The sequence below is a fragment of the Lactuca sativa genome, chromosome 1, assembly GCF_002870075.4.
Source record: "Lactuca sativa cultivar Salinas chromosome 1, Lsat_Salinas_v11, whole genome shotgun sequence".
Lineage (NCBI taxonomy): Eukaryota > Viridiplantae > Streptophyta > Magnoliopsida > Asterales > Asteraceae > Lactuca > Lactuca sativa.
Genome location: NC_056623.2, coordinates 200287544 through 200304239, shown reverse-complemented (window position 1 = coordinate 200304239; position 16696 = coordinate 200287544). Strand labels below are relative to the sequence as shown.

Below are 16696 nucleotides of genomic sequence, written 5' to 3'. Positions count from 1 at the left end.
TACGCGAGGCGTGGGACCCACGTGAGGGATCGGCTCCGTTCAGGGAAACACGAAAACGATCAACATTGAACCGGATGCCGCCCGAGCATAGACATAACAAGAAAGGAAAAAAAAACGCACCTAAAACCTAAAAAAACGCAAACGGGCAACGAAAAAGGGGGTGCAACACGAGGACTTCCCAGGGGGTCACCCATCCTAGTACTACTCTCGCCCAAGCACGCTTAACTGCGGAGTTCTGATGGGATCCGGTGCATTAGTGCTGGTATGATCGCACCCGAAATACTATCCGTGGTAATTGTTTTTATGTCTTACAAGACGCAGAACCTCGTTTGCTTTCGTACGCGAGGCGTGGGACCCACGTGAGGGATCGGCTCCGTTCAGGGAAACACGAAAACGATCAACATTGAACCGGATGCCGCCCGAGCATCGACATAACAAGAAAGGAAAAAAAAAAACGCACCTAAAACCTAAAAAAACGCAAACGGGCAACGAAAAAGGGGGTGCAACACGAGGACTTCCCAGGGGGTCACCCATCCTAGTACTACTCTCGCCCAAGCACGCTTAACTGCGGAGTTCTGATGGGATCCGGTGCATTAGTGCTGGTATGATCGCACCCGAAATACTATCCGTGGTAATTGTTTTTATGTCTTACAAGACGCAGAACCTCGTTTGCTTTCGTATGCGAGGCGTGGGACCCACGTGAGGGATCGGCTCCGTTCAGGGAAACACGAAAACGATCAACATTGAACCGGATGCCGCCCGAGCATAGACATAACAAGAAAGGAAAAAAAAAACGCACCTAAAACCTAAAAAAACGCAAACGGGCAACGAAAAAGGGGGTGCAACACGAGGACTTCCCAGGGGGTCACCCATCCTAGTACTACTCTCGCCCAAGCACGCTTAACTGCGGAGTTCTGATGGGATCCGGTGCATTAGTGCTGGTATGATCGCACCCGAAATACTATCCGTGGTAATTGTTTTTATGTCTTACAAGACGCAGAACCTCGTTTGCTTTCGTACGCGAGGGGTGGGACCCACGTGAGGGATCGGCTCCGTTCAGGGAAACACGAAAACGATCAACATTGAACCGGATGCCGCCCGAGCATAGACATAACAAGAAAGGAAAAAAAAAAACGCACCTAAAACCTAAAAAAACGCAAACGGGCAACGAAAAAGGGGGTGCAACACGAGGACTTCCCAGGGGGTCACCCATCCTAGTACTACTCTCGCCCAAGCACGCTTAACTGCGGAGTTCTGATGGGATCCGGTGCATTAGTGCTGGTATGATCGCACCCGAAATACTATCCGTGGTAATTGTTTTTATGTCTTACAAGACGCAGAACCTCGTTTGCTTTCGTACGCGAGGCGTGGGACCCACGTGAGGGATCGGCTCCGTTCAGGGAAACACGAAAACGATCAACATTGAACCGGATGCCGCCCGAGCATAGACATAACAAGAAAGGAAAAAAAAAACGCACCTAAAACCTAAAAAAACGCAAATGGGCAACGAAAAAGAGGGTGCAACACGAGGACTTCCCAGGGGGTCACCCATCCTAGTACTACTCTCGCCCAAGCACGCTTAACTGCGGAGTTCTGATGGGATCCGGTGCATTAGTGCTGGTATGATCGCACCCGAAATACTATCCGTGGTAATTGTTTTTATGTCTTACAAGACGCAGAACCTCGTTTGCTTTCGTATGCGAGGCGTGGGACCCACGTGAGGGATCGGCTCCGTTCAGGGAAACACGAAAACGATCAACATTGAACCGGATGCCGCCCGAGCATAGACATAACAAGAAAGGAAAAAAAAAAACGCACCTAAAACCTAAAAAAACGCAAACGGGCAACGAAAAAGGGGGTGCAACACGAGGACTTCCAAGGGGGTCACCCATCCTAGTACTACTCTCGCCCAAGCACGCTTAACTGCGGAGTTCTGATGGGATCCGGTGCATTAGTGCTGGTATGATCGCACCCGAAATACTATCCGTGGTAATTGTTTTTATGTCTTACAAGACGCAGAACCTCGTTTGCTTTCGTATGCGAGGCGTGGGACCCACGTGAGGGATCGGCTCCGTTCAGGGAAACACGAAAACGATCAACATTGAACCGGATGCCGCCCGAGCATAGACATAACAAGAAAGGAAAAAAAAAAACGCACCTAAAACCTAAAAAAACGCAAACGGGCAACGAAAAAGGGGGTGCAACACGAGGACTTCCCAGGGGGTCACCCATCCTAGTACTACTCTCGCCCAAGCACGCTTAACTGCGGAGTTCTGATGGGATCCGGTGCATTAGTGCTGGTATGATCGCACCCGAAATACTATCCGTGGTAATTGTTTTTATGTCTTACAAGACGCAGAACCTCGTTTGCTTTCGTACGCGAGGCGTGGGACCCACGTGAGGGATCGGCTCCGTTCAGGGAAACACGAAAACGATCAACATTGAACCGGATGCCGCCCGAGCATAGACATAACAAGAAAGGAAAAAAAAAAACGCACCTAAAACCTAAAAAAACGCAAACGGGCAACGAAAAAGGGGGTGCAACACGAGGACTTCCCAGGGGGTCACCCATCCTAGTACTACTCTCGCCCAAGCACGCTTAACTGCGGAGTTCTGATGGGATCCGGTGCATTAGTGCTGGTATGATCGCACCCGAAATACTATCCGTGGTAATTGTTTTTATGTCTTACAAGACGCAGAACCTCGTTTGCTTTCGTACGCGAGGCGTGGGACCCACGTGAGGGATCGGCTCCGTTCAGGGAAACACGAAAACGATCAACATTGAACCGGATGCCGCCCGAGCATAGACATAACAAGAAAGGAAAAAAAAAAACGCACCTAAAACCTAAAAAACGCAAACGGGCAACGAAAAAGGGGTGCAACACGAGGACTTCCCAGGGGGTCACCCATCCTAGTACTACTCTCGCCCAAGCACGCTTAACTGCGGAGTTCTGATGGGATCCGGTGCATTAGTGCTGGTATGATCGCACCCGAAATACTATCCGTGGTAATTGTTTTTATGTCTTACAAGACGCAGAACCTCGTTTGCTTTCGTACGCGAGGCGTGGGACCCACGTGAGGGATCGGCTCCGTTCAGGGAAACACGAAAACGATCAACATTGAACCGGATGCCGCCCGAGCATAGACATAACAAGAAAGGAAAAAAAAAACGCACCTAAAACCTAAAAAAACGCAAACGGGCAACGAAAAAGGGGGTGCAACACGAGGACTTCCCAGGGGGTCACCCATCCTAGTACTACTCTCGCCCAAGCACGCTTAACTGCGGAGTTCTGATGGGATCCGGTGCGTTAGTGCTGGTATGATTTCACCCGAAATACTATCCGTGGTAATTGTTTTTATGTCTTACAAGACGCAGAACCTCGTTTGCTTTCGTACGCGAGGCGTGGGACCCACGTGAGGGATCGGCTCCGTTCAGGGAAACACGAAAACGATCAACATTGAACCGGATGCCGCCCGAGCATAGACATAACAAGAAAGGAAAAAAAAAAACGCACCTAAAACCTAAAAAAACGCAAACGGGCAACGAAAAAGGGGGTGCAACACGAGAACTTCCCAGGGGGTCACCCATCCTAGTACTACTCTCGCCCAAGCACGCTTAACTGCGGAGTTCTGATGGGATCCGGTGCGTTAGTGCTGGTATGATCGCACCCGAAATACTATCCGTGGTAATTGTTTTTATGTCTTACAAGACGCAGAACCTCGTTTGCTTTCGTACGCGAGGCGTGGGTCCCACGTGAGGGATCGGCTCCGTTCAGGGAAACACGAAAACGATCAACATTGAACCGGATGCCGCCCGAGCATAGACATAACAAGAAAGGAAAAAAAAAAACGCACCTAAAACCTAAAAAAACGCAAACGGGCAACGAAAAAGGGGGTGCAACACGAGGACTTCCCAGGGGGTCACCCATCCTAGTACTACTCTCGCCCAAGCACGCTTAACTGCGGAGTTCTGATGGGATCCGGTGCGTTAGTGCTGGTATGATCGCACCCGAAATACTATCCGTGGTAATTGTTTTTATGTCTTACAAGACGCAGAACCTCGTTTGCTTTCGTATGCGAGGCGTGGGTCCCACGTGAGGGATCGGCTCCGTTCAGGGAAACACGAAAACGATCAACATTGAACCGGATGCCGCCCGAGCATCGACATAACAAGAAAGGAAAAAAAAAAACGCACCTAAAATCTAAAAAAACGCAAACGGGCAACGAAAAAGGGGGTGCAACACGAGGACTTCCCAGGGGGTCACCCATCCTAGTACTACTCTCGCCCAAGCACGCTTAACTGCGGAGTTCTGATGTGATCCGGTGCATTAGTGCTGGTATGATCGCACCCGAAATACTATCCGTGGTAATTGTTTTTATGTCTTACAAGACGCAGAACCTCGTTTGCTTTCGTACGCGAGGCGTGGGACCCACGTGAGGGATCGGCTCCGTTCAGGGAAACACGAAAACGATCAACATTGAACCGGATGCCGCCCGAGCATAGACATAACAAGAAAGGAAAAAAAAACGCACCTAAAACCTAAAAAAACGCAAACGGGCAACGAAAAAGGGGGTGCAACACGAGGACTTCCCAGGGGGTCACCCATCCTAGTACTACTCTCGCCCAAACACGCTTAACTACGGAGTTCTGATGGGATCCGGTGCATTAGTGCTGGTATGATCGCACCCGAAATACTATCCGTGGTAATTGTTTTTATGTCTTACAAGACGCAGAACCTCGTTTGCTTTCGTACGCGAGGCGTGGGACCCACGTGAGGGATCGGCTCCGTTCAGGGAAACACGAAAACGATCAACATTGAACCGGATGCCGCCCGAGCATAGACATAACAAGAAAGGAAAAAAAAACGCACCTAAAACCTAAAAAAACGCAAACGGGCAACGAAAAAGGGGGTGCAACACGAGGACTTCCCAGGGGGTCACCCATCCTAGTACTACTCTCGCCCAAACACGCTTAACTGCGGAGTTCTGATGGGATCCGGTGCATTAGTGCTGGTATGATCGCACCCGAAATACTATCCGTGGTAATTGTTTTTATGTCTTACAAGACGCAGAACCTCGTTTGCTTTCGTACGCGAGGCGTGGGACCCACGTGAGGGATCGGCTCCGTTCAGGGAAACACGAAAACGATCAACATTGAACCGGATGCCGCCCGAGCATAGACATAACAAGAAAGGAAAAAAAAAAACGCACCTAAAACCTAAAAAAACGCAAACGGGCAACGAAAAAGGGGGTGCAACACGAGGACTTCCCAGGGGGTCACCCATCCTAGTACTACTCTCGCCCAAGCACGCTTAACTGCGGAGTTCTGATGGGATCCGGTGCATTAGTGCTGGTATGATCGCACCCGAAATACTATCCGTGGTAATTGTTTTTATGTCTTACAAGACGCAGAACCTCGTTTGCTTTCGTACGCGAGGCGTGGGACCCACGTGAGGGATCGGCTCCGTTCAGGGAAACACGAAAACGATCAACATTGAACCGGATGCCGCCCGAGCATAGACATAACAAGAAAGGAAAAAAAAAAACGCACCTAAAACCTAAAAAACGCAAACGGGCAACGAAAAAGGGGTGCAACACGAGGACTTCCCAGGGGGTCACCCATCCTAGTACTACTCTCGCCCAAGCACGCTTAACTGCGGAGTTCTGATGGGATCCGGTGCATTAGTGCTGGTATGATCGCACCCGAAATACTATCCGTGGTAATTGTTTTTATGTCTTACAAGACGCAGAACCTCGTTTGCTTTCGTACGCGAGGCGTGGGACCCACGTGAGGGATCGGCTCCGTTCAGGGAAACACGAAAACGATCAACATTGAACCGGATGCCGCCCGAGCATAGACATAACAAGAAAGGAAAAAAAAAACGCACCTAAAACCTAAAAAAACGCAAACGGGCAACGAAAAAGGGGGTGCAACACGAGGACTTCCCAGGGGGTCACCCATCCTAGTACTACTCTCGCCCAAGCACGCTTAACTGCGGAGTTCTGATGGGATCCGGTGCGTTAGTGCTGGTATGATTTCACCCGAAATACTATCCGTGGTAATTGTTTTTATGTCTTACAAGACGCAGAACCTCGTTTGCTTTCGTACGCGAGGCGTGGGACCCACGTGAGGGATCGGCTCCGTTCAGGGAAACACGAAAACGATCAACATTGAACCGGATGCCGCCCGAGCATAGACATAACAAGAAAGGAAAAAAAAAAACGCACCTAAAACCTAAAAAAACGCAAACGGGCAACGAAAAAGGGGGTGCAACACGAGAACTTCCCAGGGGGTCACCCATCCTAGTACTACTCTCGCCCAAGCACGCTTAACTGCGGAGTTCTGATGGGATCCGGTGCGTTAGTGCTGGTATGATCGCACCCGAAATACTATCCGTGGTAATTGTTTTTATGTCTTACAAGACGCAGAACCTCGTTTGCTTTCGTACGCGAGGCGTGGGTCCCACGTGAGGGATCGGCTCCGTTCAGGGAAACACGAAAACGATCAACATTGAACCGGATGCCGCCCGAGCATAGACATAACAAGAAAGGAAAAAAAAAAACGCACCTAAAACCTAAAAAAACGCAAACGGGCAACGAAAAAGGGGGTGCAACACGAGGACTTCCCAGGGGGTCACCCATCCTAGTACTACTCTCGCCCAAGCACGCTTAACTGCGGAGTTCTGATGGGATCCGGTGCGTTAGTGCTGGTATGATCGCACCCGAAATACTATCCGTGGTAATTGTTTTTATGTCTTACAAGACGCAGAACCTCGTTTGCTTTCGTATGCGAGGCGTGGGTCCCACGTGAGGGATCGGCTCCGTTCAGGGAAACACGAAAACGATCAACATTGAACCGGATGCCGCCCGAGCATCGACATAACAAGAAAGGAAAAAAAAAAACGCACCTAAAATCTAAAAAAACGCAAACGGGCAACGAAAAAGGGGGTGCAACACGAGGACTTCCCAGGGGGTCACCCATCCTAGTACTACTCTCGCCCAAGCACGCTTAACTGCGGAGTTCTGATGTGATCCGGTGCATTAGTGCTGGTATGATCGCACCCGAAATACTATCCGTGGTAATTGTTTTTATGTCTTACAAGACGCAGAACCTCGTTTGCTTTCGTACGCGAGGCGTGGGACCCACGTGAGGGATCGGCTCCGTTCAGGGAAACACGAAAACGATCAACATTGAACCGGATGCCGCCCGAGCATAGACATAACAAGAAAGGAAAAAAAAACGCACCTAAAACCTAAAAAAACGCAAACGGGCAACGAAAAAGGGGGTGCAACACGAGGACTTCCCAGGGGGTCACCCATCCTAGTACTACTCTCGCCCAAACACGCTTAACTACGGAGTTCTGATGGGATCCGGTGCATTAGTGCTGGTATGATCGCACCCGAAATACTATCCGTGGTAATTGTTTTTATGTCTTACAAGACGCAGAACCTCGTTTGCTTTCGTACGCGAGGCGTGGGACCCACGTGAGGGATCGGCTCCGTTCAGGGAAACACGAAAACGATCAACATTGAACCGGATGCCGCCCGAGCATAGACATAACAAGAAAGGAAAAAAAAACGCACCTAAAACCTAAAAAAACGCAAACGGGCAACGAAAAAGGGGGTGCAACACGAGGACTTCCCAGGGGGTCACCCATCCTAGTACTACTCTCGCCCAAACACGCTTAACTGCGGAGTTCTGATGGGATCCGGTGCATTAGTGCTGGTATGATCGCACCCGAAATACTATCCGTGGTAATTGTTTTTATGTCTTACAAGACGCAGAACCTCGTTTGCTTTCGTACGCGAGGCGTGGGACCCACGTGAGGGATCGGCTCCGTTCAGGGAAACACGAAAACGATCAACATTGAACCGGATGCCGCCCGAGCATAGACATAACAAGAAAGGAAAAAAAAAACGCACCTAAAACCTAAAAAAACGCAAACGGGCAACGAAAAAGGGGGTGCAACACGAGAACTTCCCAGGGGGTCACCCATCCTAGTACTACTCTCGCCCAAGCACGCTTAACTGCGGAGTTCTGATGGGATCCGGTGCGTTAGTGCTGGTATGATCGCACCCGAAATACTATCCGTGGTAATTGTTTTTATGTCTTACAAGACGCAGAACCTCGTTTGCTTTCGTACGCGAGGCGTGGGTCCCACGTGAGGGATCGGCTCCGTTCAGGGAAACACGAAAACGATCAACATTGAACCGGATGCCGCCCGAGCATAGACATAACAAGAAAGGAAAAAAAAAAACGCACCTAAAACCTAAAAAAACGCAAACGGGCAACGAAAAAGGGGGTGCAACACGAGGACTTCCCAGGGGGTCACCCATCCTAGTACTACTCTCGCCCAAGCACGCTTAACTGCGGAGTTCTGATGGGATCCGGTGCGTTAGTGCTGGTATGATCGCACCCGAAATACTATCCGTGGTAATTGTTTTTATGTCTTACAAGACGCAGAACCTCGTTTGCTTTCGTATGCGAGGCGTGGGTCCCACGTGAGGGATCGGCTCCGTTCAGGGAAACACGAAAACGATCAACATTGAACCGGATGCCGCCCGAGCATCGACATAACAAGAAAGGAAAAAAAAAACGCACCTAAAATCTAAAAAAACGCAAACGGGCAACGAAAAAGGGGGTGCAACACGAGGACTTCCCAGGGGGTCACCCATCCTAGTACTACTCTCGCCCAAGCACGCTTAACTGCGGAGTTCTGATGTGATCCGGTGCATTAGTGCTGGTATGATCGCACCCGAAATACTATCCGTGGTAATTGTTTTTATGTCTTACAAGACGCAGAACCTCGTTTGCTTTCGTACGCGAGGCGTGGGACCCACGTGAGGGATCGGCTCCGTTCAGGGAAACACGAAAACGATCAACATTGAACCGGATGCCGCCCGAGCATAGACATAACAAGAAAGGAAAAAAAAACGCACCTAAAACCTAAAAAAACGCAAACGGGCAACGAAAAAGGGGGTGCAACACGAGGACTTCCCAGGGGGTCACCCATCCTAGTACTACTCTCGCCCAAACACGCTTAACTGCGGAGTTCTGATGGGATCCGGTGCATTAGTGCTGGTATGATCGCACCCGAAATACTATCCGTGGTAATTGTTTTTATGTCTTACAAGACGCAGAACCTCGTTTGCTTTCGTACGCGAGGCGTGGGACCCACGTGAGGGATCGGCTCCGTTCAGGGAAACACGAAAACGATCAACATTGAACCGGATGCCGCCCGAGCATAGACATAACAAGAAAGGAAAAAAAAAAACGCACCTAAAACCTAAAAAAACGCAAACGGGCAACGAAAAAAGGGGTGCAACACGAGGACTTCCCAGGGGGTCACCCATCCTAGTACTACTCTCGCCCAAGCACGCTTAACTGCGGAGTTCTGATGGGATCCGGTGCATTAGTGCTGGTATGATCGCACCCGAAATACTATCCGTGGTAATTGTTTTTATGTCTTACAAGACGCAGAACCTCGTTTGCTTTCGTACGCGAGGCGTGGGACCCACGTGAGGGATCGGCTCCGTTCAGGGAAACACGAAAACGATCAACATTGAACCGGATGCCGCCCGAGCATAGACATAACAAGAAAGGAAAAAAAAAAAAACGCACCTAAAACCTAAAAAAACGCAAACGGGCAACGAAAAAGGGGGTGCAACACGAGAACTTCCCAGGGGGTCACCCATCCTAGTACTACTCTCGCCCAAGCACGCTTAACTGCGGAGTTCTGATGGGATCCGGTGCGTTAGTGCTGGTATGATCGCACCCGAAATACTATCCGTGGTAATTGTTTTTATGTCTTACAAGACGCAGAACCTCGTTTGCTTTCGTACGCGAGGCGTGGGTCCCACGTGAGGGATCGGCTCCGTTCAGGGAAACACGAAAACGATCAACATTGAACCGGATGCCGCCCGAGCATAGACATAACAAGAAAGGAAAAAAAAAAACGCACCTAAAACCTAAAAAAACGCAAACGGGCAACGAAAAAGGGGGTGCAACACGAGGACTTCCCAGGGGGTCACCCATCCTAGTACTACTCTCGCCCAAGCACGCTTAACTGCGGAGTTCTGATGGGATCCGGTGCGTTAGTGCTGGTATGATCGCACCCGAAATACTATCCGTGGTAATTGTTTTTATGTCTTACAAGACGCAGAACCTCGTTTGCTTTCGTATGCGAGGCGTGGGTCCCACGTGAGGGATCGGCTCCGTTCAGGGAAACACGAAAACGATCAACATTGAACCGGATGCCGCCCGAGCATCGACATAACAAGAAAGGAAAAAAAAAACGCACCTAAAATCTAAAAAAACGCAAACGGGCAACGAAAAAGGGGGTGCAACACGAGGACTTCCCAGGGGGTCACCCATCCTAGTACTACTCTCGCCCAAGCACACTTAACTGCGGAGTTCTGATGTGATCCGGTGCATTAGTGCTGGTATGATCGCACCCGAAATACTATCCGTGGTAATTGTTTTTATGTCTTACAAGACGCAGAACCTCGTTTGCTTTCGTACGCGAGGCGTGGGACCCACGTGAGGGATCGGCTCCGTTCAGGGAAACACGAAAACGATCAACATTGAACCGGATGCCGCCCGAGCATAGACATAACAAGAAAGGAAAAAAAAACGCACCTAAAACCTAAAAAAACGCAAACGGGCAACGAAAAAGGGGGTGCAACACGAGGACTTCCCAGGGGGTCACCCATCCTAGTACTACTCTCGCCCAAACACGCTTAACTGCGGAGTTCTGATGGGATCCGGTGCATTAGTGCTGGTATGATCGCACCCGAAATACTATCCGTGGTAATTGTTTTTATGTCTTACAAGACGCAGAACCTCGTTTGCTTTCGTACGCGAGGCGTGGGACCCACGTGAGGGATCGGCTCCGTTCAGGGAAACACGAAAACGATCAACATTGAACCGGATGCCGCCCGAGCATAGACATAACAAGAAAGGAAAAAAAACGCACCTAAAACCTAAAAAAACGCAAACGGGCAACGAAAAAGGGGGTGCAACACGAGGACTTCCCAGGGGGTCACCCATCCTAGTACTACTCTCGCCCAAACACGCTTAACTGCGGAGTTCTGATGGGATCCGGTGCATTAGTGCTGGTATGATCGCACCCGAAATACTATCCGTGGTAATTGTTTTTATGTCTTACAAGACGCAGAACCTCGTTTGTTTTCGTACGCGAGGCGTGGGACCCACGTGAGGGATCGGCTCCGTTCAGGGAAACACGAAAACGATCAATATTGAACCGGATGCCGCCCGAGCATAGACATAACAAGAAAGGAAAAAAAAAACGCACCTAAAACCTAAAAAAACGCAAACGGGCAACGAAAAAGGGGGTGCAACACGAGGACTTCCCAGGGGGTCACCCATCCTAGTACTACTCTCGCCCAAGCACGCTTAACTGCGGAGTTCTGATGGGATCCGGTGCATTAGTGCTGGTATGATCGCACCCGAAATACTATCCGTGGTAATTGTTTTTATGTCTTACAAGACGCAGAACCTCGTTTGCTTTCGTACGCGAGGCGTGGGACCCACGTGAGGGATCGGCTCCGTTCAGGGAAACACGAAAACGATCAACATTGAACCGGATGCCGCCCGAGCATAGACATAACAAGAAAGGAAAAAAAAAACGCACCTAAAACCTAAAAAAACGCAAACGGGCAACGAAAAAGGGGGTGCAACACGAGGACTTCCCAGGGGGTCACCCATCCTAGTACTACTCTCGCCCAAGCACGCTTAACTGCGGAGTTCTGATGGGATCCGGTGCATTAGTGCTGGTATGATCGCACCCGAAATACTATCCGTGGTAATTGTTTTTATGTCTTACAAGACGCAGAACCTCGTTTGCTTTCGTACGCGAGGCGTGGGACCCACGTGAGGGATCGGCTCCGTTCAGGGAAACACGAAAACGATCAACATTGAACCGGATGCCGCCCGAGCATAGACATAACAAGAAAGGAAAAAAAAAAACGCACCTAAAACCTAAAAAAACGCAAACGGGCAACGAAAAAGGGGGTGCAACACGAGGACTTCCCAGGGGGTCACCCATCCTAGTACTACTCTCGCCCAAGCACGCTTAACTGCGGAGTTCTGATGGGATCCGGTGCATTAGTGCTGGTATGATCGCACCCGAAATACTATACGTGGTAATTGTTTTTATGTCTTACAAGACGCAGAACCTCGTTTGCTTTCGTACGCGAGGCGTGGGACCCACGTGAGGGATCGGCTCCGTTCAGGGAAACACGAAAACGATCAACATTGAACCGGATGCCGCCCGAGCATAGACATAACAAGAAAGGAAAAAAAAAACGCACCTAAAACCTAAAAAAACGCAAACGGGCAACGAAAAAGGGGGTGCAACACGAGGACTTCCCAGGGGGTCACCCATCCTAGTACTACTCTCGCCCAAGCACGCTTAACTGCGGATCCGGTGCATTAGTGCTGGTATGATCGCACCCGAAATACTATCCGTGGTAATTGTTTTTATGTCTTACAAGACGCAGAACCTCGTTTGCTTTCGTACGCGAGGCGTGGGACCCACGTGAGGGATCGGCTCCGTTCAGGGAAACACGAAAACGATCAACATTGAACCGGATGCCGCCCGAGCATAGACATAACAAGAAAGGAAAAAAAAAACGCACCTAAAACCTAAAAAAACGCAAACGGGCAACGAAAAAGGGGGTGCAACACGAGGACTTCCCAGGGGGTCACCCATCCTAGTACTACTCTCGCCCAAGCACGCTTAACTGCGGAGTTCTGATGGGATCCGGTGCATTAGTGCTGGTATGATCGCACCCGAAATACTATCCGTGGTAATTGTTTTTATGTCTTACAAGACGCAGAACCTCGTTTGCTTTCGTACGCGAGGCGTGGGACCCACGTGAGGGATCGGCTCCGTTCAGGGAAACACGAAAACGATCAACATTGAACCGGATGCCGCCCGAGCATAGACATAACAAGAAAGGAAAAAAAAAACGCACCTAAAACCTAAAAAAACGCAAACGGGCAACGAAAAAGGGGGTGCAACACGAGGACTTCCCAGGGGGTCACCCATCCTAGTACTACTCTCGCCCAAGCACGCTTAACTGCGGAGTTCTGATGGGATCCGGTGCATTAGTGCTGGTATGATCGCACCCGAAATACCATCCGTGGTAATTGTTTTTATGTCTTACAAGACGCAGAACCTCGTTTGCTTTCGTACGCGAGGCGTGGGACCCACGTGAGGGATCGGCTCCGTTCAGGGAAACACGAAAACGATCAACATTGAACCGGATGCCGCCCGAGCATAGACATAACAAGAAAGGAAAAAAAAAACGCACCTAAAACCTAAAAAAACGCAAACGGGCAACGAAAAAGGGGGTGCAACACGAGGACTTCCCAGGGGGTCACCCATCCTAGTACTACTCTCGCCCAAGCACGCTTAACTGCGGAGTTCTGATGGGATCCGGTGCATTAGTGCTGGTATGATCGCACCCGAAATACTATCCGTGGTAATTGTTTTTATGTCTTACAAGACGCAGAACCTCGTTTGCTTTCGTACGCGAGGCGTGGGACCCACGTGAGGGATCGGCTCCGTTCAGGGAAACACGAAAACGATCAACATTGAACCGGATGCCGCCCGAGCATAGACATAACAAGAAAGGAAAAAAAAAACGCACATAAAACCTAAAAAAACGCAAACGGGCAACGAAAAAGGGGGTGCAACACGAGGACTTCCCAGGGGGTCACCCATCCTAGTACTACTCTCGCCCAAGCCCGCTTAACTGCGGAGTTCTGATGGGATCCGGTGCATTAGTGCTGGTATGATCGCACCCGAAATACTATCCGTGGTAATTGTTTTTATGTCTTACAAGACGCAGAACCTCGTTTGCTTTCGTACGCGAGGCGTGGGACCCACGTGAGGGATCGGCTCCGTTCAGGGAAACACGAAAACGATCAACATTGAACCGGATGCCGCCCGAGCATAGACATAACAAGAAAGGAAAAAAAAAACGCACCTAAAACCTAAAAAAACGCAAACGGGCAACGAAAAAGGGGGTGCAACACGAGGACTTCCCAGGGGGTCACCCATCCTAGTACTACTCTCGCCCAAGCACGCTTAACTGCGGAGTTCTGATGGGATCCGGTGCATTAGTGCTGGTATGATCGCACCCGAAATACTATACGTGGTAATTGTTTTTATGTCTTACAAGACGCAGAACCTCGTTTGCTTTCGTACGCGAGGCGTGGGACCCACGTGAGGGATCGGCTCCGTTCAGGGAAACACGAAAACGATCAACATTGAACCGGATGCCGCCCGAGCATAGACATAACAAGAAAGGAAAAAAAAAACGCACCTAAAACCTAAAAAAACGCAAACGGGCAACGAAAAAGGGGGTGCAACACGAGGACTTCCCAGGGGGTCACCCATCCTAGTACTACTCTCGCCCAAGCACGCTTAACTGCGGAGTTCTGATGGGATCCGGTGCATTAGTGCTGGTATGATCGCACCCGAAATACCATCCGTGGTAATTGTTTTTATGTCTTACAAGACGCAGAACCTCGTTTGCTTTCGTACGCGAGGCGTGGGACCCACGTGAGGGATCGGCTCCGTTCAGGGAAACACGAAAACGATCAACATTGAACCGGATGCCGCCCGAGCATAGACATAACAAGAAAGGAAAAAAAAAACGCACCTAAAACCTAAAAAAACGCAAACGGGCAACGAAAAAGGGGGTGCAACACGAGGACTTCCCAGGGGGTCACCCATCCTAGTACTACTCTCGCCCAAGCACGCTTAACTGCGGAGTTCTGATGGGATCCGGTGCATTAGTGCTGGTATGATCGCACCCGAAATACTATCCGTGGTAATTGTTTTTATGTCTTACAAGACGCAGAACCTCGTTTGCTTTCGTACGCGAGGCGTGGGACCCACGTGAGGGATCGGCTCCGTTCAGGGAAACACGAAAACGATCAACATTGAACCGGATGCCGCCCGAGCATAGACATAACAAGAAAGGAAAAAAAAAACGCACATAAAACCTAAAAAAACGCAAACGGGCAACGAAAAAGGGGGTGCAACACGAGGACTTCCCAGGGGGTCACCCATCCTAGTACTACTCTCGCCCAAGCCCGCTTAACTGCGGAGTTCTGATGGGATCCGGTGCATTAGTGCTGGTATGATCGCACCCGAAATACTATCCGTGGTAATTGTTTTTATGTCTTACAAGACGCAGAACCTCGTTTGCTTTCGTACGCGAGGCGTGGGACCCACGTGAGGGATCGGCTCCGTTCAGGGAAACACGAAAACGATCAACATTGAACCGGATGCCGCCCGAGCATAGACATAACAAGAAAGGAAAAAAAAAACGCACCTAAAACCTAAAAAAACGCAAACGGGCAACGAAAAAGGGGGTGCAACACGAGGACTTCCCAGGGGGTCACCCATCCTAGTACTACTCTCGCCCAAGCACGCTTAACTGCGGAGTTCTGATGGGATCCGGTGCATTAGTGCTGGTATGATCGCACCCGAAATACTATACGTGGTAATTGTTTTTATGTCTTACAAGACGCAGAACCTCGTTTGCTTTCGTACGCGAGGCGTGGGACCCACGTGAGGGATCGGCTCCGTTCAGGGAAACACGAAAACGATCAACATTGAACCGGATGCCGCCCGAGCATAGACATAACAAGAAAGGAAAAAAAAAACGCACCTAAAACCTAAAAAAACGCAAACGGGCAACGAAAAAGGGGGTGCAACACGAGGACTTCCCAGGGGGTCACCCATCCTAGTACTACTCTCGCCCAAGCACGCTTAACTGCGGAGTTCTGATGGGATCCGGTGCATTAGTGCTGGTATGATCGCACCCGAAATACTATCCGTGGTAATTGTTTTTATGTCTTACAAGACGCAGAACCTCGTTTGCTTTCGTACGCGAGGCGTGGGACCCACGTGAGGGATCGGCTCCGTTCAGGGAAACACGAAAACGATCATCATTGAACCGGATGCCGCCCGAGCATAGACATAACAAGAAAGGAAAAAAAAAACGCACCTAAAACCTAAAAAAACGCAAACGGGCAACGAAAAAGGGGGTGCAACACGAGGACTTCCCAGGGGGTCACCCATCCTAGTACTACTCTCGCCCAAGCACGCTTAACTGCGGAGTTCTGATGGGATCCGGTGCATTAGTGCTGGTATGATCGCACCCGAAATACTATCCGTGGTAATTGTTTTTATGTCTTACAAGACGCAGAACCTCGTTTGCTTTCGTACGCGAGGCGTGGGACCCACGTGAGGGATCGGCTCCGTTCAGGGAAACACGAAAACGATCAACATTGAACCGGATGCCGCCCGAGCATAGACATAACAAGAAAGGAAAAAAAAAAAAACGCACCTAAAACCTAAAAAAACGCAAACGGGCAACGAAAAAGGGGGTGCAACACGAGGACTTCCCAGGGGGTCACCCATCCTAGTACTACTCTCGCCCAAGCACGCTTAACTGCGGAGTTCTGATGGGATCCGGTGCATTAGTGCTGGTATGATCGCATCCGAAATACTATCCGTGGTAATTGTTTTTATGTCTTACAAGACGCAGAACCTCGTTTGCTTTCGTACGCGAGGCGTGGGACCCACGTGAGGGATCGGCTCCGTTCAGGGAAACACGAAAACGATCAACATTGAACCGGATGCCGCCCGAG

At 50.0% G+C, this 16696-nt stretch overlaps 48 non-coding genes and 1 pseudogene across 48 annotated transcripts; all 49 read right to left on the bottom strand.

Annotated features, from left to right (window-relative positions):
* Positions 1–157: 157 nt before the first annotated feature.
* Positions 158–276, bottom strand: LOC128128764 (5S ribosomal RNA). The gene has a single exon (XR_008226787.1). It is a non-coding gene; the product is annotated as a 5S ribosomal RNA (ribosomal RNA).
* A 221-nt stretch (positions 277–497) lies between these two features.
* On the bottom strand, positions 498–616 carry LOC128128762 (5S ribosomal RNA). The gene has a single exon (XR_008226786.1). It is a non-coding gene; the product is annotated as a 5S ribosomal RNA (ribosomal RNA).
* A 220-nt stretch (positions 617–836) lies between these two features.
* On the bottom strand, positions 837–955 carry LOC128128760 (5S ribosomal RNA). Its single transcript, XR_008226784.1, has one exon. It is a non-coding gene; the product is annotated as a 5S ribosomal RNA (ribosomal RNA).
* A 221-nt stretch (positions 956–1176) lies between these two features.
* Positions 1177–1295, bottom strand: LOC128128759 (5S ribosomal RNA). The gene has a single exon (XR_008226783.1). It is a non-coding gene; the product is annotated as a 5S ribosomal RNA (ribosomal RNA).
* A 220-nt stretch (positions 1296–1515) lies between these two features.
* On the bottom strand, positions 1516–1634 carry LOC128129659 (5S ribosomal RNA). Its single transcript, XR_008227580.1, has one exon. It is a non-coding gene; the product is annotated as a 5S ribosomal RNA (ribosomal RNA).
* A 221-nt stretch (positions 1635–1855) lies between these two features.
* LOC128130294 (5S ribosomal RNA) lies at positions 1856–1974 on the bottom strand. Its single transcript, XR_008228218.1, has one exon. It is a non-coding gene; the product is annotated as a 5S ribosomal RNA (ribosomal RNA).
* A 221-nt stretch (positions 1975–2195) lies between these two features.
* On the bottom strand, positions 2196–2314 carry LOC128128757 (5S ribosomal RNA). Its single transcript, XR_008226780.1, has one exon. It is a non-coding gene; the product is annotated as a 5S ribosomal RNA (ribosomal RNA).
* A 221-nt stretch (positions 2315–2535) lies between these two features.
* Positions 2536–2654, bottom strand: LOC128128756 (5S ribosomal RNA). Its single transcript, XR_008226779.1, has one exon. It is a non-coding gene; the product is annotated as a 5S ribosomal RNA (ribosomal RNA).
* A 219-nt stretch (positions 2655–2873) lies between these two features.
* LOC128128753 (5S ribosomal RNA) lies at positions 2874–2992 on the bottom strand. The gene has a single exon (XR_008226777.1). It is a non-coding gene; the product is annotated as a 5S ribosomal RNA (ribosomal RNA).
* A 220-nt stretch (positions 2993–3212) lies between these two features.
* On the bottom strand, positions 3213–3331 carry LOC128130727 (5S ribosomal RNA). The gene has a single exon (XR_008228650.1). It is a non-coding gene; the product is annotated as a 5S ribosomal RNA (ribosomal RNA).
* A 221-nt stretch (positions 3332–3552) lies between these two features.
* On the bottom strand, positions 3553–3671 carry LOC128131914 (5S ribosomal RNA). Its single transcript, XR_008229831.1, has one exon. It is a non-coding gene; the product is annotated as a 5S ribosomal RNA (ribosomal RNA).
* A 221-nt stretch (positions 3672–3892) lies between these two features.
* LOC128129569 (5S ribosomal RNA) lies at positions 3893–4011 on the bottom strand. Its single transcript, XR_008227492.1, has one exon. It is a non-coding gene; the product is annotated as a 5S ribosomal RNA (ribosomal RNA).
* A 221-nt stretch (positions 4012–4232) lies between these two features.
* On the bottom strand, positions 4233–4351 carry LOC128130338 (5S ribosomal RNA). Its single transcript, XR_008228262.1, has one exon. It is a non-coding gene; the product is annotated as a 5S ribosomal RNA (ribosomal RNA).
* A 219-nt stretch (positions 4352–4570) lies between these two features.
* Positions 4571–4689, bottom strand: LOC128130343 (5S ribosomal RNA). Its single transcript, XR_008228267.1, has one exon. It is a non-coding gene; the product is annotated as a 5S ribosomal RNA (ribosomal RNA).
* A 219-nt stretch (positions 4690–4908) lies between these two features.
* On the bottom strand, positions 4909–5027 carry LOC128130249 (5S ribosomal RNA). The gene has a single exon (XR_008228171.1). It is a non-coding gene; the product is annotated as a 5S ribosomal RNA (ribosomal RNA).
* A 221-nt stretch (positions 5028–5248) lies between these two features.
* Positions 5249–5367, bottom strand: LOC128128752 (5S ribosomal RNA). Its single transcript, XR_008226775.1, has one exon. It is a non-coding gene; the product is annotated as a 5S ribosomal RNA (ribosomal RNA).
* Positions 5368–5586: 219 nt separating this feature from the next.
* On the bottom strand, positions 5587–5705 carry LOC128128751 (5S ribosomal RNA). Its single transcript, XR_008226774.1, has one exon. It is a non-coding gene; the product is annotated as a 5S ribosomal RNA (ribosomal RNA).
* Positions 5706–5925: 220 nt separating this feature from the next.
* On the bottom strand, positions 5926–6044 carry LOC128130726 (5S ribosomal RNA). Its single transcript, XR_008228649.1, has one exon. It is a non-coding gene; the product is annotated as a 5S ribosomal RNA (ribosomal RNA).
* Positions 6045–6265: 221 nt separating this feature from the next.
* Positions 6266–6384, bottom strand: LOC128131903 (5S ribosomal RNA). Its single transcript, XR_008229820.1, has one exon. It is a non-coding gene; the product is annotated as a 5S ribosomal RNA (ribosomal RNA).
* Positions 6385–6605: 221 nt separating this feature from the next.
* Positions 6606–6724, bottom strand: LOC128129564 (5S ribosomal RNA). The gene has a single exon (XR_008227491.1). It is a non-coding gene; the product is annotated as a 5S ribosomal RNA (ribosomal RNA).
* Positions 6725–6945: 221 nt separating this feature from the next.
* LOC128130337 (5S ribosomal RNA) lies at positions 6946–7064 on the bottom strand. Its single transcript, XR_008228261.1, has one exon. It is a non-coding gene; the product is annotated as a 5S ribosomal RNA (ribosomal RNA).
* A 219-nt stretch (positions 7065–7283) lies between these two features.
* Positions 7284–7402, bottom strand: LOC128130342 (5S ribosomal RNA). The gene has a single exon (XR_008228266.1). It is a non-coding gene; the product is annotated as a 5S ribosomal RNA (ribosomal RNA).
* A 219-nt stretch (positions 7403–7621) lies between these two features.
* LOC128130248 (5S ribosomal RNA) lies at positions 7622–7740 on the bottom strand. Its single transcript, XR_008228170.1, has one exon. It is a non-coding gene; the product is annotated as a 5S ribosomal RNA (ribosomal RNA).
* A 220-nt stretch (positions 7741–7960) lies between these two features.
* Positions 7961–8079, bottom strand: LOC128131892 (5S ribosomal RNA). Its single transcript, XR_008229809.1, has one exon. It is a non-coding gene; the product is annotated as a 5S ribosomal RNA (ribosomal RNA).
* Positions 8080–8300: 221 nt separating this feature from the next.
* On the bottom strand, positions 8301–8419 carry LOC128129558 (5S ribosomal RNA). The gene has a single exon (XR_008227489.1). It is a non-coding gene; the product is annotated as a 5S ribosomal RNA (ribosomal RNA).
* Positions 8420–8639: 220 nt separating this feature from the next.
* On the bottom strand, positions 8640–8758 carry LOC128130336 (5S ribosomal RNA). The gene has a single exon (XR_008228260.1). It is a non-coding gene; the product is annotated as a 5S ribosomal RNA (ribosomal RNA).
* Positions 8759–8977: 219 nt separating this feature from the next.
* On the bottom strand, positions 8978–9096 carry LOC128130247 (5S ribosomal RNA). The gene has a single exon (XR_008228169.1). It is a non-coding gene; the product is annotated as a 5S ribosomal RNA (ribosomal RNA).
* A 221-nt stretch (positions 9097–9317) lies between these two features.
* LOC128128750 (5S ribosomal RNA) lies at positions 9318–9436 on the bottom strand. Its single transcript, XR_008226772.1, has one exon. It is a non-coding gene; the product is annotated as a 5S ribosomal RNA (ribosomal RNA).
* A 223-nt stretch (positions 9437–9659) lies between these two features.
* On the bottom strand, positions 9660–9778 carry LOC128131881 (5S ribosomal RNA). Its single transcript, XR_008229798.1, has one exon. It is a non-coding gene; the product is annotated as a 5S ribosomal RNA (ribosomal RNA).
* A 221-nt stretch (positions 9779–9999) lies between these two features.
* Positions 10000–10118, bottom strand: LOC128129553 (5S ribosomal RNA). Its single transcript, XR_008227488.1, has one exon. It is a non-coding gene; the product is annotated as a 5S ribosomal RNA (ribosomal RNA).
* Positions 10119–10338: 220 nt separating this feature from the next.
* Positions 10339–10457, bottom strand: LOC128130566 (5S ribosomal RNA). Its single transcript, XR_008228490.1, has one exon. It is a non-coding gene; the product is annotated as a 5S ribosomal RNA (ribosomal RNA).
* Positions 10458–10676: 219 nt separating this feature from the next.
* LOC128130246 (5S ribosomal RNA) lies at positions 10677–10795 on the bottom strand. The gene has a single exon (XR_008228168.1). It is a non-coding gene; the product is annotated as a 5S ribosomal RNA (ribosomal RNA).
* Positions 10796–11013: 218 nt separating this feature from the next.
* LOC128130244 (5S ribosomal RNA) lies at positions 11014–11132 on the bottom strand. The gene has a single exon (XR_008228166.1). It is a non-coding gene; the product is annotated as a 5S ribosomal RNA (ribosomal RNA).
* Positions 11133–11352: 220 nt separating this feature from the next.
* On the bottom strand, positions 11353–11471 carry LOC128128748 (5S ribosomal RNA). The gene has a single exon (XR_008226771.1). It is a non-coding gene; the product is annotated as a 5S ribosomal RNA (ribosomal RNA).
* Positions 11472–11691: 220 nt separating this feature from the next.
* Positions 11692–11810, bottom strand: LOC128128747 (5S ribosomal RNA). Its single transcript, XR_008226767.1, has one exon. It is a non-coding gene; the product is annotated as a 5S ribosomal RNA (ribosomal RNA).
* Positions 11811–12031: 221 nt separating this feature from the next.
* On the bottom strand, positions 12032–12150 carry LOC128128744 (5S ribosomal RNA). Its single transcript, XR_008226765.1, has one exon. It is a non-coding gene; the product is annotated as a 5S ribosomal RNA (ribosomal RNA).
* Positions 12151–12370: 220 nt separating this feature from the next.
* LOC128131187 (5S ribosomal RNA) lies at positions 12371–12477 on the bottom strand (annotated as a pseudogene).
* Positions 12478–12697: 220 nt separating this feature from the next.
* Positions 12698–12816, bottom strand: LOC128128743 (5S ribosomal RNA). The gene has a single exon (XR_008226764.1). It is a non-coding gene; the product is annotated as a 5S ribosomal RNA (ribosomal RNA).
* A 220-nt stretch (positions 12817–13036) lies between these two features.
* Positions 13037–13155, bottom strand: LOC128128742 (5S ribosomal RNA). The gene has a single exon (XR_008226754.1). It is a non-coding gene; the product is annotated as a 5S ribosomal RNA (ribosomal RNA).
* A 220-nt stretch (positions 13156–13375) lies between these two features.
* On the bottom strand, positions 13376–13494 carry LOC128128741 (5S ribosomal RNA). Its single transcript, XR_008226752.1, has one exon. It is a non-coding gene; the product is annotated as a 5S ribosomal RNA (ribosomal RNA).
* Positions 13495–13714: 220 nt separating this feature from the next.
* Positions 13715–13833, bottom strand: LOC128130496 (5S ribosomal RNA). Its single transcript, XR_008228421.1, has one exon. It is a non-coding gene; the product is annotated as a 5S ribosomal RNA (ribosomal RNA).
* A 220-nt stretch (positions 13834–14053) lies between these two features.
* On the bottom strand, positions 14054–14172 carry LOC128128740 (5S ribosomal RNA). The gene has a single exon (XR_008226751.1). It is a non-coding gene; the product is annotated as a 5S ribosomal RNA (ribosomal RNA).
* A 220-nt stretch (positions 14173–14392) lies between these two features.
* Positions 14393–14511, bottom strand: LOC128128739 (5S ribosomal RNA). The gene has a single exon (XR_008226750.1). It is a non-coding gene; the product is annotated as a 5S ribosomal RNA (ribosomal RNA).
* Positions 14512–14731: 220 nt separating this feature from the next.
* Positions 14732–14850, bottom strand: LOC128128735 (5S ribosomal RNA). The gene has a single exon (XR_008226747.1). It is a non-coding gene; the product is annotated as a 5S ribosomal RNA (ribosomal RNA).
* Positions 14851–15070: 220 nt separating this feature from the next.
* Positions 15071–15189, bottom strand: LOC128130495 (5S ribosomal RNA). The gene has a single exon (XR_008228420.1). It is a non-coding gene; the product is annotated as a 5S ribosomal RNA (ribosomal RNA).
* Positions 15190–15409: 220 nt separating this feature from the next.
* On the bottom strand, positions 15410–15528 carry LOC128128734 (5S ribosomal RNA). The gene has a single exon (XR_008226744.1). It is a non-coding gene; the product is annotated as a 5S ribosomal RNA (ribosomal RNA).
* A 220-nt stretch (positions 15529–15748) lies between these two features.
* On the bottom strand, positions 15749–15867 carry LOC128128731 (5S ribosomal RNA). The gene has a single exon (XR_008226743.1). It is a non-coding gene; the product is annotated as a 5S ribosomal RNA (ribosomal RNA).
* A 220-nt stretch (positions 15868–16087) lies between these two features.
* On the bottom strand, positions 16088–16206 carry LOC128128729 (5S ribosomal RNA). The gene has a single exon (XR_008226740.1). It is a non-coding gene; the product is annotated as a 5S ribosomal RNA (ribosomal RNA).
* A 223-nt stretch (positions 16207–16429) lies between these two features.
* On the bottom strand, positions 16430–16548 carry LOC128130269 (5S ribosomal RNA). Its single transcript, XR_008228191.1, has one exon. It is a non-coding gene; the product is annotated as a 5S ribosomal RNA (ribosomal RNA).
* Between the last annotated feature and the right edge of the window lie 148 nt (positions 16549–16696).